Source organism: Pinus tabuliformis, chromosome 4_2, assembly GCF_031772625.1.
Source record: "Pinus tabuliformis cultivar Carrire ecotype Pingquan chromosome 4_2, CPIR1, whole genome shotgun sequence".
In the NCBI taxonomy this organism is placed as follows: domain Eukaryota; kingdom Viridiplantae; phylum Streptophyta; class Pinopsida; order Pinales; family Pinaceae; genus Pinus; species Pinus tabuliformis.
In genome coordinates this window covers 428,836,376-428,852,576 of record NC_142304.1, presented here as the reverse complement: position 1 = coordinate 428,852,576, position 16,201 = coordinate 428,836,376, and the positions used below count along the sequence as shown (strand labels likewise).

Here is a 16,201-nt window from a genome sequence, read left to right as displayed (position 1 = left end):
TTGTTGTAACTGGATCCTGGGAAATGAAGGAATCTGAACTGCTGATGCTGAATCATGGAAAAGATAAACGCTGAAAGAGGAACTGTGGTACTCTCATAGATCAGAATGCATGCTGCTATAACTACTGAGGGAGTCTTGAAAAAGTGTATAGTCTTCACCCGCTACAAACCCGATGGTACAATTCTAATCATGCGAATGAATATGTTGAGGTCGAGCATGAATAGAAATCATTGGATTACTGGCCATTGATGCATGTCGTTAACCAATGCGAGGCAACTCACCATTGATTTCAATGGCTGCCAAGGTACCGGAGTACGTCTTGCAAAGTGCGAATGGATGTGTCAAGGTCGAGCCACTTGCAAGATCTGAAGATCAAGGGACATTGATGTATTCCCATGATCGCCAGTTAGAGAACTTGCCATTAAGGCATGCAAGCCTCTAGGTACTGAAAAGGAACTCTAGTCTATTTCCCAGATAAGGTGCTGATGTCGATGGGGCAAGACTTGTTGAAAGGTGGGCCTTAAGGAATCCCACATCACTCAACGCAAGTTTGTACAAAAATATTTGGTAGGACTATAAATGGAAAGAACTCACGGACAAGCAGTGTGGATCAACATGGCAAGGAAAACAAGGCAATGTAATCATGGAAAGGGAATGAGTTTTATTCAAAAGGAAAACTAGAAGGCAAAAATAAACTGAAAAGGATAAAGGGATGTATGCGATTTAGAAAAATAGGCATGCATGAAGTCGTGAAAGATAAGGAAATGGAAGATGGGCTGCAACACAAGGATGGTCTAGGCGTTTGGAAGGGAAAAGGGGAGTAATCATGACGCAAAAGGATTTTTGTGTAGTGGAAAATGTCATGATATGTGCAGTGAAGAATTAGTTCCTTCAAGCATCCAATTATGCATGTTTCATTGTGATTTCGAAAAATCACTTTTGCATTAGATTGTCTTCACTCTGAAAAACTTATTACCATTTCTGCATAAAAGTTGTCACCTTTGTGTGCCATCTCCATCGATCATTCCTGTATGAAGTCACTCAGAAACAAATTAGCTCATTTTCAAGAATTTATAAAATGTCCATTTTTTAATTATTTTCCGAAATAACTCTAATTGTGGATGAAAAGGGTGTCGCATCGTAATGTTGAGCTTTCTGCATAAGCTTCTCGTTGTCCTACACATAACACCAATCTCATTTCACTTGTTAGTATATGCATCCTAATGTTTGCCCACAAATTCACAAAAAATCCAACATACTTTTATTTCTCCCCAACTAAAAATATTGCATGTCCCCATGCAATGTACTCATTGATTGTGCAATACTTTTTCAAAATGTTTTTATTGGTTTGCAGGAAAATTGATTGAAAACATTTGAAAAGGTGTTGTATTTGTTAGGGAACAAGTAGTGGGTTTATGAATGAGGGATTTTTTTTTTTTTTTGTATATCATTTGTTTGAATAAATAACAAATTAAAAAAAAACAAAAGTTTTTAATTTATTATTTATGTCGAATTTTATATATATATATATATATATATATATATATATATATATATATATATATATATATAGTATAAGATGCTTGAACAGCTTTAGCAACAAACCCATAGAGAGTGCAAGTTGTCACAAACCCCAAGATTGAGTGTTCACAATATTGAATTTATGCAACTTATGTTGAATTCATAAACGTTACGCAACATCTTCCCATTAAATAAATAATGTTAATAATGATGCAATTGTATTTCCAGGTATATAAAAACAGTGCAGGACAAACACCATGCCAACCTGTTGTTTGTTGTCTGTTTGAGTTAAACCTCAGGAGATTAAAGACAACTGCAGAAAATAAAGACATCAGACACAAAAAATTAAATTCCTAGAGCGACCCATTCAAGGTCCAAAAAGCCTCCAATTGTGAATTTTGAATGTCGCAAGGCACAATTTGAAGGCCTCCACAACAGGCATGCAACTAGTTGCTACTGCAGGAACTGGAGCTCCTGGTCCAACAGTTGCAGCACTCTCACTCAGTGCACTGATCATTAAAGGTTCATATGTAGTGATAAGTACATCAGCGCCAACTCCATTCAGATGGATGTTTGCCAAATAAATCCTTACTATATTCTGTGCTTCCCTCCCTTGCATACCTTTTGAAATTGCCATTTGCCCAACTACAACCGTGACAATAGTTGATGGATCAAGGAAAGGGGCATCAGATGGAGCAACGGTACTCACACTTTCTACCACAAGATTTTCAGCAGAATCCTATTCATTAGCAAGGTCTTGAAGGAACCATAATGCACTTTGGTTATCTGCAACATCATGCTTTAGATCCAGTAGCTCAACAATCAGGCTTTCGTCACGATTCGGATCCGCGAACACCAAAGTGCATGTACTACAATTAGATTGTCAATGGAAAAGTGCATGTATAGAATAACTGTAAAAACACAAAATCCAAGAAGCAGCAACCGCTCATCAATGAGGAGAGTTCCGCCGAAAATTTTTGCAGAAAGAGCATTTGCAATTGCGAAAGGAAGGAATAGTAACGACATGCACATTCCAGTTTTTAAGCCCTTTGGTTCGTCACACAAATGTGCCAAAATCAATCGTCCCACTAAATATCCAAAGGCAAAGCCAGTTCCCACCAACAATAGATGAGGCTGACTACCAAACACATTAGATGGAGACAGTACGCCCCATATAAAAACTTCTCCTAAAAGCACAAGGAAGGGAAAAAGCATCGCTAATGCAAGAAGACTTTGGAGAGGCTGGATCGATGACGAATCCATGGAGGGAAACATTTTACTGTGGGTTGGGTCAGATTGTGGGAGATGCTGTACTGAGAGTGGAATGATTTTTTTTTTTCAAGACGAGAGATACCTGCCACGATTTGACCGCGGGGGTTTCGAAGGGATTGATGTCTGCGGATTTTTAAGTGAACTTGATATAGTGAATCAGGCCACGGTTTTGTGCACAGTGGAGATAGAGTTGAGTTGGGCTTGGTGTGAAGAGGATCGATCGGCCCACGAGTTGGCTGAGTGAGAGGCTGGGAATGTCGGCTGCAATGCTTGTATGCGCAAAGTAGCCGGCCCGATGGCTCGAGGGGTGTTGTCCGACGTTGAACTGTGAGTGGCCCCAGTTAGGTTCTCGGCACAGTGGTCACGGGGATTCAAAGCAGTGGGCTTGATGCCCCTCACAGTGTTTTATTTTGTTTTTATTTTTTTAACAAATGGACACAATGATTTGCATATTGAAAGATGTTTTTGATCAAGCATATTTCAAAACATTTATTTATTCTTGAAATTAGTCTAAATTATCCCTATTTTCTGATCCTCGCCATCGCACTAAGCGCGGAGGAGAGCATACTTATTCTAGGTAAAAGCAAAACTGAAAATGAAAGCAAACACTGAAAATGAAAGCCTAGCTACTCTATACTAATTAGAATTTACAAATTAGTTACATGTAACTAAACTTCCAATGAAGCCATTCATGTAGCAGTAACAACAATATATCCAGTAGCAATTTTTCAAATGAAAAATGAAAATATTCGAGAGTGGATGAGTCTAGTTGCTATAACTCCAAATCAACTAAAAAATAAAAATATGAATCTAATCTAGTACATACCTGGAACCATTGTTTGATAAAGCTTTGATAAGCACAGTTTCTCTCACTCAGATCATGTTGTAACCCCTGTTCTTCTTCCTCGATGTCCCGTTCGAATGATTGTTTGCCATCAGATATGTAGGATTCTTCAGATGTTGAATCTTCGTTTATTTCTTGGGGAGTAGTTGGACTTTCAATTCTTGTCAAGATCTGCTTTTCCAGGGAAGAGGAGATTCCGACTTCTGCAAAGATCTGAGTGAGTATTTCCAAGCTGACACTCATTATAAAACCATGTGGAAAGAGATTCTGAAAAAAAAAAAAAAAATAAAAAAAAAAAAAAATAAAAATAAATCAGCACACTAAAAAAATGTTGGGTGAAACTATGTTCATTTAATTCTGTCGTAGTACTTGCACAACTATTTAATTTGTCAATCTGAGGTTCGTAGACTTATGAGGCACATGCACTATATATGCAGGACCGAAGTGGAACTAATTTAATCTAAATTACTGAAATCAAATTAATCTAGGAAGGCATCGAAACATTAACTATGAAAGCAGGAAATTTCATAAAGGAAAAGCAATACAACATGTGAAGAATTGAATGACAAACAACATATGTGAGCTCACAACAATAAAAATATCTTAAATTATATTACAAGAATCAAATTACAAATCATGAAAGCATAACAATAAAAGATGAAAAACTAAGAATTCCTTTCCATTATTCATTATTCCCCCTTAAAATGAAGAGAGAGCACTCTCTTATATACATGAGGAAGATAACCTTCTCATAATTACATATCCAATATTCTCTCAAGCACTCTCAACTAATTTCCCATTATTACAAGATGTGATACCACAAATCTCTCAAGCATTTTTAACTACTTTCCCATTATTACAAAATATGATCCCTTTGAATCCTCCATAAATCTCTCACATATCTTGGATAAGATATGCCAACCAAATCCTCCATGATTTTCTCTTTAGGAATTGGATAAGATATGCCAACCAAATCCTCCATGATTTTCTCCTTAGGAATTGGATAAGATATGCCAACCAAATCCTCCATAATTTTCTCCTTAGGAATAGGCTTGCATAATTATCTCCTTAATATGGTGGAGGAGATATTAATTCTTCACATATTTCCTACACATCACAAAACTCACATATTCTTGAGATATATATAAAAATATGTGTATTTTCTAATATTTAATCATAAATTCACTTGTAATACAAAAATGAATAAAATGGAAAATAAGAAGGTGAAACCCAAATGTATGTATGAAAATGATATGATAAAAGGTTAATGGGATGATGAAATGTAAGGAATAGTGAAGAAAAAGGTGGATGAAAATATGACATTTCTGAGTCCCAACAATGATCCCTACCTCTGCGAGTCTGACAAACTCTGAAGGGTCACTACATTAACCTCTATTTGTTTCTCCTAGGACCTAGCAAGTATTTCCTGTGACTAAATTACTCTGTCATTATCTGCCTTACAACTCTTGATATCTGCTTTCAAACTTCTCAATGTATCTTCTATGTCATGGGAATACTCACCACCATGTTGTTCATCTAATCTATAGGGAGAGTTTCGTGAACTCTGGTCCACCATTTTTCTTGTCATCTTTGATATTCTACTTCCTGCAAGGATACCATGTGAGATAAACCAAACATAAACATAATCAACATACCTCAGTGAAGTTCAAGGGAGGTTATCTTGTCTGCAAAATCATTCCAAATTATCACAATACATGTATATATACATAATCATATCAATATGTTGACATCATACATGACAAAACCAGCTACATAAAATGACCTCATGCACGTCAATCATAACCATAACAATACATGCATAACAAAAATATAGACATTGACATGCATGCATGACAAACACATTCCAATCATCCAATCCAAGTGTTGAACCTAAGAGCTCTGATACCATTCTATAACACCCCATCCCACATTTTCCAGTTTCACCAGCCTGTTGGGCTAAACATGAGAGGAATAGCTACTACGACAAGACCTGAACTCCAAGCTTCATTAAGGAAGTGGAGTCGACAAACTGGAACTTTATTGACGTTCCTAAGGAGCTTTAGGACCCCTAGGTGCTAAACAAACACTTCAGGTGCCCAACTCCTAAGATGGATTTATTTTTCACTAACCTAGGCTTCAAGCTGAATGCACAAGCCTGCAAGCTAGCATCTATGAGCCTCTATTTGCATCCATGACACTACCTCCAAGCGATTGCAACCCATATTTTCCATTTTTGAGGGTGCGTTTCTGGAATCTGAGCCACCTTTTCAGGGTTAGTCTCCATACGATGACCCAAAACTTGATGAGACTTTCCAAAACAATAAATGACACAAATATAAAGCCTCTAACACAAAAATTGATAAAGGACTTGATCTAACTAGGCCTAACCATAACAAACATTGCATCAAACATATTGAGAACATGTAATCAAGAATCTAAACATAGGGGTATGATACTTATATGAGAATCATCAAGAAGCTCTAATGCCCTCTCATGATATTTGTAATAACATATTCTCATGCATCCATTAGCCATTCATCAACAAATTAAAACACATCAAAAGCCATAGCTAATATACATATTATAACTAGCAAATAAACAACATATACACCATGATAGAACAAAAATCAAAGCCACATAATAAGAAGTGCAATTAATCATGAAAATACAAGAGGAAAAGAGCTCTTATTAACATATGAAAATACCAACCAAGTCAAGGACTTCCATGTACCACCTGATCATAGATTGGTCTAAATTGAATCTCTCTTTCAACAAATCACCCTCGTTCCATATTCCAAGCATGAATGTGGGATATTATTGAATAAACCAAACATAACCAAACCAAGACTTCTAGAGGCCAAACCACACCAACCCTTAACCAGTGATTCCACCTCATGGTCGAACATCACTAACACCACCCAGATTGGTCTCTACCTATGTTGTCCAAGGCTCTAGACTATTTGACTAAACCACAGCTCCAGGAACTAATAAATCAACCCACATCCTTTAAAGGCTCCAGAGCGTTTTTCCAACCAAGGCTCCAAGTCTAGTAACTCAACTCACTAATGACTCCAAAGTGTTTGTCCAATCAAGGCTCTAGGACTAGTAACTCAACTCACTAAGGACTCCAAAGTGTTTTTCCAACCAAGTCTTCATGACTAGTAACTCAACCAAAGTTGTTCTTGGGCTCCAGAGCATTTGTTCCAACCAATAGCTCCAGGAACTAATAAATCAAACCACATCCATAAGGAACCTGAGCATGAATTAGAAAGAACAGTGGAAAAAACAACAACACCATGGCTATCCAGGAAGTGGAAAGGCTAGGAAAACCACTATCAATCTAGGAAATCCTCCATGCCAATGATAGAGCATAACCCAATAGCCACATGCATATACCATGCATACTAAAACTAGCAAGGAAATCATACATGCAACTAGATACCTGCAAATAAAACCCGTTGTAGCTGTTGATCCTGCTATCCCTTACACTTTCCTTCTTTTCCTTTGCTTTCTTTCTCCAAATCCTATGTGAACTAGAGTGCTATAAGAATGCTCCAACAAAGATTTGAGATTTCTCTAAGTGTGTAAGAGTATGAGAGAGAGAGAGAGCGAATAGAGACAGAGCTCCAAAAATGAACTAAAAAAATGTTATGAGCTGGTCCTCGTAAGCCTTTTTATCATTGAGGCCTCTATTTTCTTCATTTTCCTTAAATTTTCCTCACATGCAATTTTGTGACCTTTCACCTTCTTTTTCTCCTATTTTCCTTTATTTTCATAAATAAATGCCAATTATTGCCTCTTTGCCTTTTCCAATTTCCATAGCCATTTATTGATCAACATTGATCCCCATCTCTATGTTTTTCCCAACATTCAGCTTGGAATACATGTCTCATGACCATGGTTATTACTTTTATTTATTTACAGATGAAATCAACGAGGGATTGTTACAGCAAGTATCTATCAATGCACTCACACCATGCCCTGTGATCCTTCTTGAGCCTATACAAACCTCTCTTTAACCTACACACATGGGTCCCTCTATTGTGTGCCACAAAGCCCTCTGGTTATTCAATGTGTACCTCCTCCAATTCGCCATTCAAGAACGTCGTCTTGACATCCATTTGATGTATCTACTATCCAATCTAAATCTAGAATGTGATGTCCTCTTCCTTGTAACTAGAGAATTAATCTCTAACTCTTGTCATATGAATTTATGCTCCATTGTTTATGTATCAAACACTGTATTAAGTTGATCTAGATAGGAAAGCTATTAATGTGAATTCCCGCTCCATTCTGCTACCAATCTCATCTACATTTGTTGAGGTTGCTAGGTTCTTCTTTCTCTGTGGGAAATCACTGACATAGTGGAAAATTTTGTGAAATTCGTAGCACTTGACCTTTGATAGGTCCTTTTTCTTCTTCTCTCCTTTTGAGCCTTGTCCCTTACTATAACCCTTCTTCACTTTTCATTTTCCTTCTAAGGTGACATCTCCCTACTCCCTCTCAGTCTTCGATATCTTGGCATTGTTATTGGTGTCATTGACCACACTGACCCTTCGCTCATCTTAAGTGAATTCACACCATAGGAAATCCCAATATGGAATTTTGTCTCACCTAGAAATCACTTGGATGAACATACCCCATAGGAAATCCCAATATGGAAGTTTGTCTCACCTAGAAATCACTTGGATGAACATACCACATTCCTTGGAAAACCCATTGAGTGATATACACACTAGCTCATTGTCGCTAGGCTTGTCTCTAAGTGCAGTTAATTCATATTTGACAAGTCAAATTTTACTGAGGTAGGAAGTCACATCTTCTCCCTTCTAATGCTTAATGGTCCTCAGCCTCTCTTTTAGAATTGTCTTCCTATTCTTTGAAGGACTTTGCTATAGTTTTACGATGGCGTCCCACATTTCCTTCATTGTGCCTTTATCTGTGATATGTGGAACAATGTGGTCCTTGACTCCATCAAGGATCATCCTCTTTGTTTTGGAATTTTCCCTTCTATAGGTCACTAGCTTTTGTGGATCTATTGGTACGACGATAACATTTTCTACATGCTCCTTTATTCCATACTCATCCAAAAGGAATGACATCCTGGCTTTCCAAATGCCAAAGTTGGAGGCTCCATACAACTTGTCCTAATCTCTAAAATTTGTTACAACCATCTCTGGAATTCTATAAATATACAGAAAACCAAATAAATTGGAGAAATAATTGAAGAATTTTGAACTGGTTTAAAAACCCTTGGATTTTACCTTCCTATGCTTGCGCAGATCTTCCTTATGCTCTTAGATCCACTCTGATACCATGTGAAATTTTTAATTATTATTGCAATTATTGGTTATTATTCTCCTATCTATTTAGATTATTTTTCTTTTGCAAAATAATCACGAAAAATACTAAATAAAAAACTAATTCAACTTCACAAAAAAAAATTAACCACAGGAACTGAGAAAATAATGCACGCACACACAAATAATAAACACCGATATTTTTAGAAAAATGTCCCTGGAAAACCTCGGAAGGGAAAACCAGTTCTACAAATGAGGGTTTTATTATTATTCTTCAACAAATTAATGAGTACATCAACTTCTTTCCTAACACTAGTAAAGCTTTGGCAATTTATTTTATTTTCACTTCTTGCGGCTACGAATTCTCATAATTGTGAATTCCTGCATCTGCGAATCCAATAATTGTGAATTCCTGCAACTGCAAATTCTTGTAGTTGCAAATTCGTATGATTTTTAATTCCTGCAACTACAAATTCCTGTGAATGTGAGTTCTTGTAGTTGTGAATTCCTACAAATATGAATTCCTGCAACTATGAATTCCTATAACTGCAAATTCATGTAGTTGCAAAATCCTCTAAAGAGTTTCCACCGGAAAATATCTCCTAAATTTCTCCTGCTAAAACCTTTCTACTAATGTCCCTACACTTCCTTTGTGCCCTTGCTCTCATTGCAAATCTGTGTTTTCGTGTGTTCTCCAAATGCCCATCAATTTTCTCTTATAATCTGTTATTGATAAATCAATTGCCATGATCTAATATCAATCAGTGGCTCAGATCATCTTGACTCTTGCAAATGACTTTTCCAAATATCTTTAGAGAAATATTGATTTACCCCAGTTAATACTGATTAATTAAGCTATTCCCCTAAGTTATACTTAGGAAAATTAATTAATTTCTTAATTAAATCTAATCAAGGTATTTTCTTGCGAAACCTTTTTTGGGTATTAGAGAAAATGTGTTCCTTATCCTCATAGACACAATCTAAGACTAGAACACTTGTCTAAGCTACACAAACTAATAGTTCCATCTTTTCTTGAAGATGCATGTATATACCCAATACCTATTTTAATGCATGGTCATCTTTGACAGTGGAGAATGTTATCCAACACTTGCGATCTATTCAAGTTATTATCAAGCTTGTCAAATTCAACCCTCAATGACACAACTTCATTTTCAAGCTTCTTGAATTATTCTTCTTTATTCATCATCTGGATCTTTATTACTTCTTCAACTCTTTTCTCTTATTCAAGTTGTATCTTTAAAGAGATATTCTCCATCATGTTTTTCTTTCAATTCTCTATTTTTGTTTATGATATTTCTATTTTATTTTCCATTATTCTTCAATTTTTCTTTAAGATCTTCATATTCCTTTTCAATTTATGAATCATTTCTTATTCCCTAAAAGGAATCTATTTTCATGTTTAGCTCTTTTGTTTCTACATTTGAATCAATGATCCCTTCATTAATTGACATCATGATCATTATTTTTGTTTTCTTGAGTTACAAAGAAAACTTATCTTGCTTCTCCTTCTTTTGCATGTTAGGTATGTGTTATATTCTTTCCATGAATAACTCCAGGCATTGTTATGTTGCATAAGGTGTAGCAGGGAGGTTGCGGGGGATGGGGGGGCTGGCGGCATCACCCCTACTGGAGGTTTGCAGGGGGGGCGGTAGCCCACTTGCAAAGGGTCCTAGGAAACACATCAAGAAAAAAAATTATGCGGACCCAATAATAGTTTGGAAGAATTAAGGATGGGGGCGAACCCAAGGATTGTTATCACCAAAAAATTGATCATCTAGCCTAATTTACTAGATGGATCGCAGTACACCATGTAAAGCCAATTTTACCATAGTAAAATTGCTTTCACTGTGAGAAATTACTTAATAAACCACCTTTGTTAAGTAATTTATAATTAAACCCATGAATAATAATTAAATAAATCACTATTTATTTGATTTTCTTCTAGCAAAAATTAATTAAACCATTAATTAATTAATATTCCTTGTCATATTTGACCCAGTTATGAAAAATAAATAGATAAATTATTAGTTATCTTATTTTTCTCTAAGAATAATTAATTAATCACTAATTAATTGTTATTCTCTGTCAAGTTTGAATAAATCCCTTAGGAATAATTAAAGAAATCATTATTTGTTTATTATTCCTTAACCAATTTCTTGAGATGATAAATAAATCATTTATTTATTTATTATTTCTAATTAAAAGTTTAAATACTTTTTCTCTCCTAACCAAATATAATGAAATATTCCAAATGGTTATTCCAAGAATGGGATTAATAATATCTTATTATTGCTCAGTATTCGAGGATAGCTCAATATTTTGTTATAAATAAAAGGGTTTCCCATTCATTATTCACTTTTGATTATTTTCATTGTTGCACTCACTATTGTAACTCTGATTATTATCATTGTTGCGCACCACTTTTTCCATTTGAATTCTCTTTGAGCTTAAACATTATTTGTTGGGTTTACACATTCTAGAGGAGAGAGACTTTACACACGCTGAAAACATTTGAGGATAGCCAAGAACCCATCCTATAGAGGGGGACTGGTATCATTTATTTGTTCCCTTCATAGGTGTTAAAATAAAATATATTCTTTGTATATTTGGTTTCCATTGGATGATTGGAGTTATTATTGTTTTTTTGTTGTTGTTTAACTATGAATGTGGCATAGATTAGGACTTTCACAAGTTTTGTTTCTATCAGTTGTTGCAGATCTACAACTTTTAGCAACCATTTATATTGTTGAGAATGTTTGCCATCCATAGTCTTAAGTGGGTTCTTTTCATATATCTTTGATAAGAAAACACTACAACAAAATTGGTGACTCCACTTGTTTTTTATTTCAGATCTAGAAACCTAGGTGAACTTTAGTTTTCAGCTTAGGGTTTCTTCTTTTTTCAGTCTCTTAATGTTGTTTACTAGCTTTTTAACACTAGATCTATCAATTTTTTACTTCTGAAAGTTTTCTGGTCTTTTCTGCAGGTTACAGGAACCAGCTACGACAGAGACAACATTGTTTTTCGAGATTTTCCGATCGGGGATCAAGGAGTAGAATTCACCCTTTTCTACCCAAAAATTACAATCTGGAGTCCAGAGAACACCTTTCAGCCCAAAAAGTGTGATCTGAAGTCCAAAGCGTAATCCCCCCTAAAATTAGGTCAGTACCTATGCTTTTTTGGGTTTCTGAGTTTTTGTTAGATATATTTTTGGGTTTTACCAAAAGCTATCTATTGGGTTGTTTCACCTCTATCTCATCCCTCTTAGTCCTTGATATACTTTGATTTACTCATCAAAGTGGGATTTATCCCCTTAGGGCTTCTAGTACGCTTTCACCTTTATAGGAGGAGTTTAGCTAAGTAAGAAGTTTGAGTTTCTGCAGCACTTTCAAGCACATTTTCCATATCTATACCCTTCTATTTCAGATCTCCAAATATAGGTTGTTTCCATCCATAGTTTCATATTAAACCTTCTTTGGTCATTGGCATTAGGGTCCCATAGATTGCCCTAAGTTTTTCACCCATCTCCCTATCTTTTTGCAACGATCTTCCTCTCTGGTTTTTTATTGTAGCTGCACCACTTTCCAATGGCCTAGTGTCATTTGATCCCACTCACATCAACACTTAGATCCCTTCACATTTTTAGTGTGTTTTTAGTAGATTTCGCCACTAACCATCATAGTGTTTGCAAACCCAGTTTGGGTTGGGTTTAGTTAACTATTTTGCGGTTCATTTTCTGTTGTTAATTTCCATTTATTTTCAGCAATATTTTTTCTTTTTTCAAACATGATCTGGTCTTAATCAACAAACACATTTGCACACACAAGCACACCTTAAGAAAAGGGCACTTGGTTTACACGGCCAAGCCAAGACTTAACATAATAAATTTATCTCCCCTCATAGAGACAAAGGCATATTGTTGATTTCCTTTCACCATTTCCATGTCACATGTTTCTTACCACCATTGCACCACCAAGGAATTTGTTGCGAAGACTCTTAGGATTTCATCCCTATTTTCCACTTGGGCATATTACTCCTGCATGCAAGGTTCGAGTTCATAGTCCCCCAAGTCCCCATACCGACTCTTCTCCCAGTTCATCTGATTCTGAGCCGCCTTCACTGCATATCATCACCATATATGGACCAAAAGCTAGTGCAAGAACCCAACTTGGTGTTAACTCCAGTTCTACTCCAGTGGTCACATCTCGCAAAACATTTTCAGGAACAATTCCAACAGCCCCCATGCTCCCTTTTATGGTTGGGTTAAGTCTCTTGGATTTTATCCAAATAAAAAATGACCCTATACACCATGATGTTGGTTGGCCTACTATGTCAAATAAGATCCCCTCTGACATCCCAATGTTTGAGGGTAATGCTGGAGAGGACCCTACCAATCACGTCCGCTCCTTTCACATGTGGTGTTCCTCCAACTCCATTACCCACGACTCCATCTGTCTTCGACTGTTCCAACGCACACTCACTGGAGACACTGAAAAATGGTATGTAGACCAACCCATCGCATATCATTCCATTTTCGAGATGCTTGCTAAAGCATTCCTCTCATATTTCCAGTTACCTCTCTAGTACGATGCTGGTACAGAGCTATTGACCTCATTCTGTCAGTCCTCTACCACCTTTCCAATCATGTTCAGGAATGGCGTAGAAGGCGAAGCACATGTTGTGCCCCTCCCTTTGAAGATCGTGTCTACCTATATTGGTTTCTTAGGAGCCTTTTATCACCCATTGGAAGAGATGTCGTATCCCATTTTCCTCAGACAGAGGAAGAAGCTCTCCAAAACTCTCTAAGATATGACCTGATTTATGTGCAATTCGGTTATGTCTATACCGTCATTCTAGACCTCTCCCATCCTTGAGGTAACAATGCACCGAGGGCATCTCACGCCGCTGACAATATCGTTGGAACCTTTTCAAACCCTTTGCCATATACTCAACAAAGTTATGGCTATCTGTAGGGGGGCACCAGTTCCTCTAACAGTTATGCCCCTCCTACTAGCGACATGCTTTCAGGGCCCCAACCTATCTACCAAACTATTACTCTTCCTTATGCACAGCTGAGCACTCCAACCCCTCAAGCATTAGTGTCGCAACCGCCCATGCATCCTCAACCCTAGCAACCACCACCCCCTCAGGGTCAAGTGACTGCACAACAGAGTGCGACCAATCCTGAAAATTCAAAGAAAAAGAATAAGGAAAAAGGTAATAAGGGTAACCAGGGTAACCAAGGTAATCAAGGTAATCAGCCTAGTGAACCCCAGGGGAACCAGCCTAACACTAACAACCAGAAATAGGGCAGCTAGCCCGAGCAGAACAAGGTTATTCATACGAACAAGCCTTGTGCATGTTGTGGTTTATTTGGGCATTATACACATGAGTGTCCTCTCTTACCCCAGATGCACCAAATGTGGGAAGCTCAAGCAGCTTCTAGAGGTCAACAGTCACCTCAGAATCCTGTGCCATCTCAACCGACATTGCTTACAAATCCTTTCCCTCAAAAAGGATTTGTTTCTACTCAACCTCAACTAGGTCAAGTAGCCCACCCTCCCAGCCTTCTGGTCCTGGTGATTATCAGATCCTTATGATGAATTCTGATGAGGTTAACCCCTCTGATATCAACCTACTAACTCGATCACGTTAATATGACAAGCCATCGACTTTTGCCACCAATGAGTCCAAAACCAAAGCATCTTCTGAGCCTCTTATGACACCAAATGGTTAGTTATAGATCCCTCAACTGAAAGTTGAGGTCATTCCCAACACCGTAATGCAGCTTCTAACCGAGTTGCCCATACATACAGTATAGTATACGACTTGGCACACTCACCTGTTGCCATGTCAATGCTAGAAGTACTCCAGTGGTGCCCATCTCAAAAGAAATTTCTACTAACTACTTTGGGTGTTGTAGATCCTTCTCATGATTGTTTGATTGTCTTTCATACATCAGAGCATCCAACATTTCCTTCATCCGTTGCTTTCCAGATACCAGTCTGACTTCATAATGCCATCATCTCCCGATGCATTATTGACGTAAGTGCATCCGCCTTTGTGATGTTTGCTACCATTTGGAAACAACTTAAGTCACCTGAGTTGTCCCCCTCAACCATCACTTTGTATGCTTGGGACAGACACTCCTCCTAGCCTCTTAGCATGTACCGCAATTGTCCAGTGACTATTGCAGGAAAGACTGCCCACGTAGACATTGAGGTTATTGATGCCCCTTTAGATTACAACATTCTTCTAGGTTGTAGTTACACATATGCCATGTTATCCGTCGCATCTGCAGTTTTCTGCAAGATGTGCTTCCCCCATGAAGGGGAGATCATTACCATCGATCAGTTGAATTACTACGAGTCGGCATCTATGACCTCCCCCAAGTCCATTATCTCATCGATGTCAGATAAGTAGTCTCCAACTACCCTCATCAGTGTTTCACTCGGAGTCTATAAAGATTCCTCTTTGAGAGTTTTCATGTTACAAACATCACAGGTTGCCCTTAAATAGTCTAGTACATTTGATCTGCAACCAGCTCCTTAGCACCCTATGGTTACCATCCCAGCTAAGCCCTCTGGATCCACCCCCCTGTGGGTGCCTCTCCTATGTTCCTCCAGGTCTCAGCCATCCAGGAGCTATTCCACTGGGACATTACCCTGCAGGACAGATACCTTTCTTATTCCCCTCCAGGAATATTTTTTTTCCCTATCATGGCTTCATTGGTCCTTCCTAACATGACTTTGGGGATCTCGATATGGTACATTGATCCCCCTGCAAGAATTCTGCCTATTCATCTAAGACCTTATCATGATTTGCCCCCATTTCAACTGGTCCCTACAGCCCTTATCACTGCTTTAGTTCCATCACAACCTCAATGGAAACCCACTCATGTTGTGAAAGCCTCGGGATAGGGGGGGAAATCTAAGACGAAAGAAGCTAAGGACAAGGCTCCCCAAGCTCCTATAGCACCCAAGGCCCTAAGAATGTCACCTCCGTGCGTTTTTTGTAAAGTTGTTGGGCATGCCACCAATAATTATCCTGAACTCCCTCATCTTAAACCTTTGGTTCATGAAACATTCCCTGAGTAAAATATCCCTAAAGTCCATGTTACCTTACCGGGTCTAGCCAAGAAACTCAGAACATTATGCACAAATCACCCTTATGCATTGTGTGATCATTATGGTCACTATTCCCATTTTTTCCCTCATCTCAACAAATTTCGCGATTGCCTTGA

The 16,201-nt window shown here is 37.7% G+C and overlaps 1 pseudogene; it reads right to left on the bottom strand.

Moving 5' to 3' along the window:
- Positions 1-1,888: 1,888 nt before the first annotated feature.
- Positions 1,889-13,202, bottom strand: LOC149169790 (uncharacterized; annotated as a pseudogene).
- Between the last annotated feature and the right edge of the window lie 2,999 nt (positions 13,203-16,201).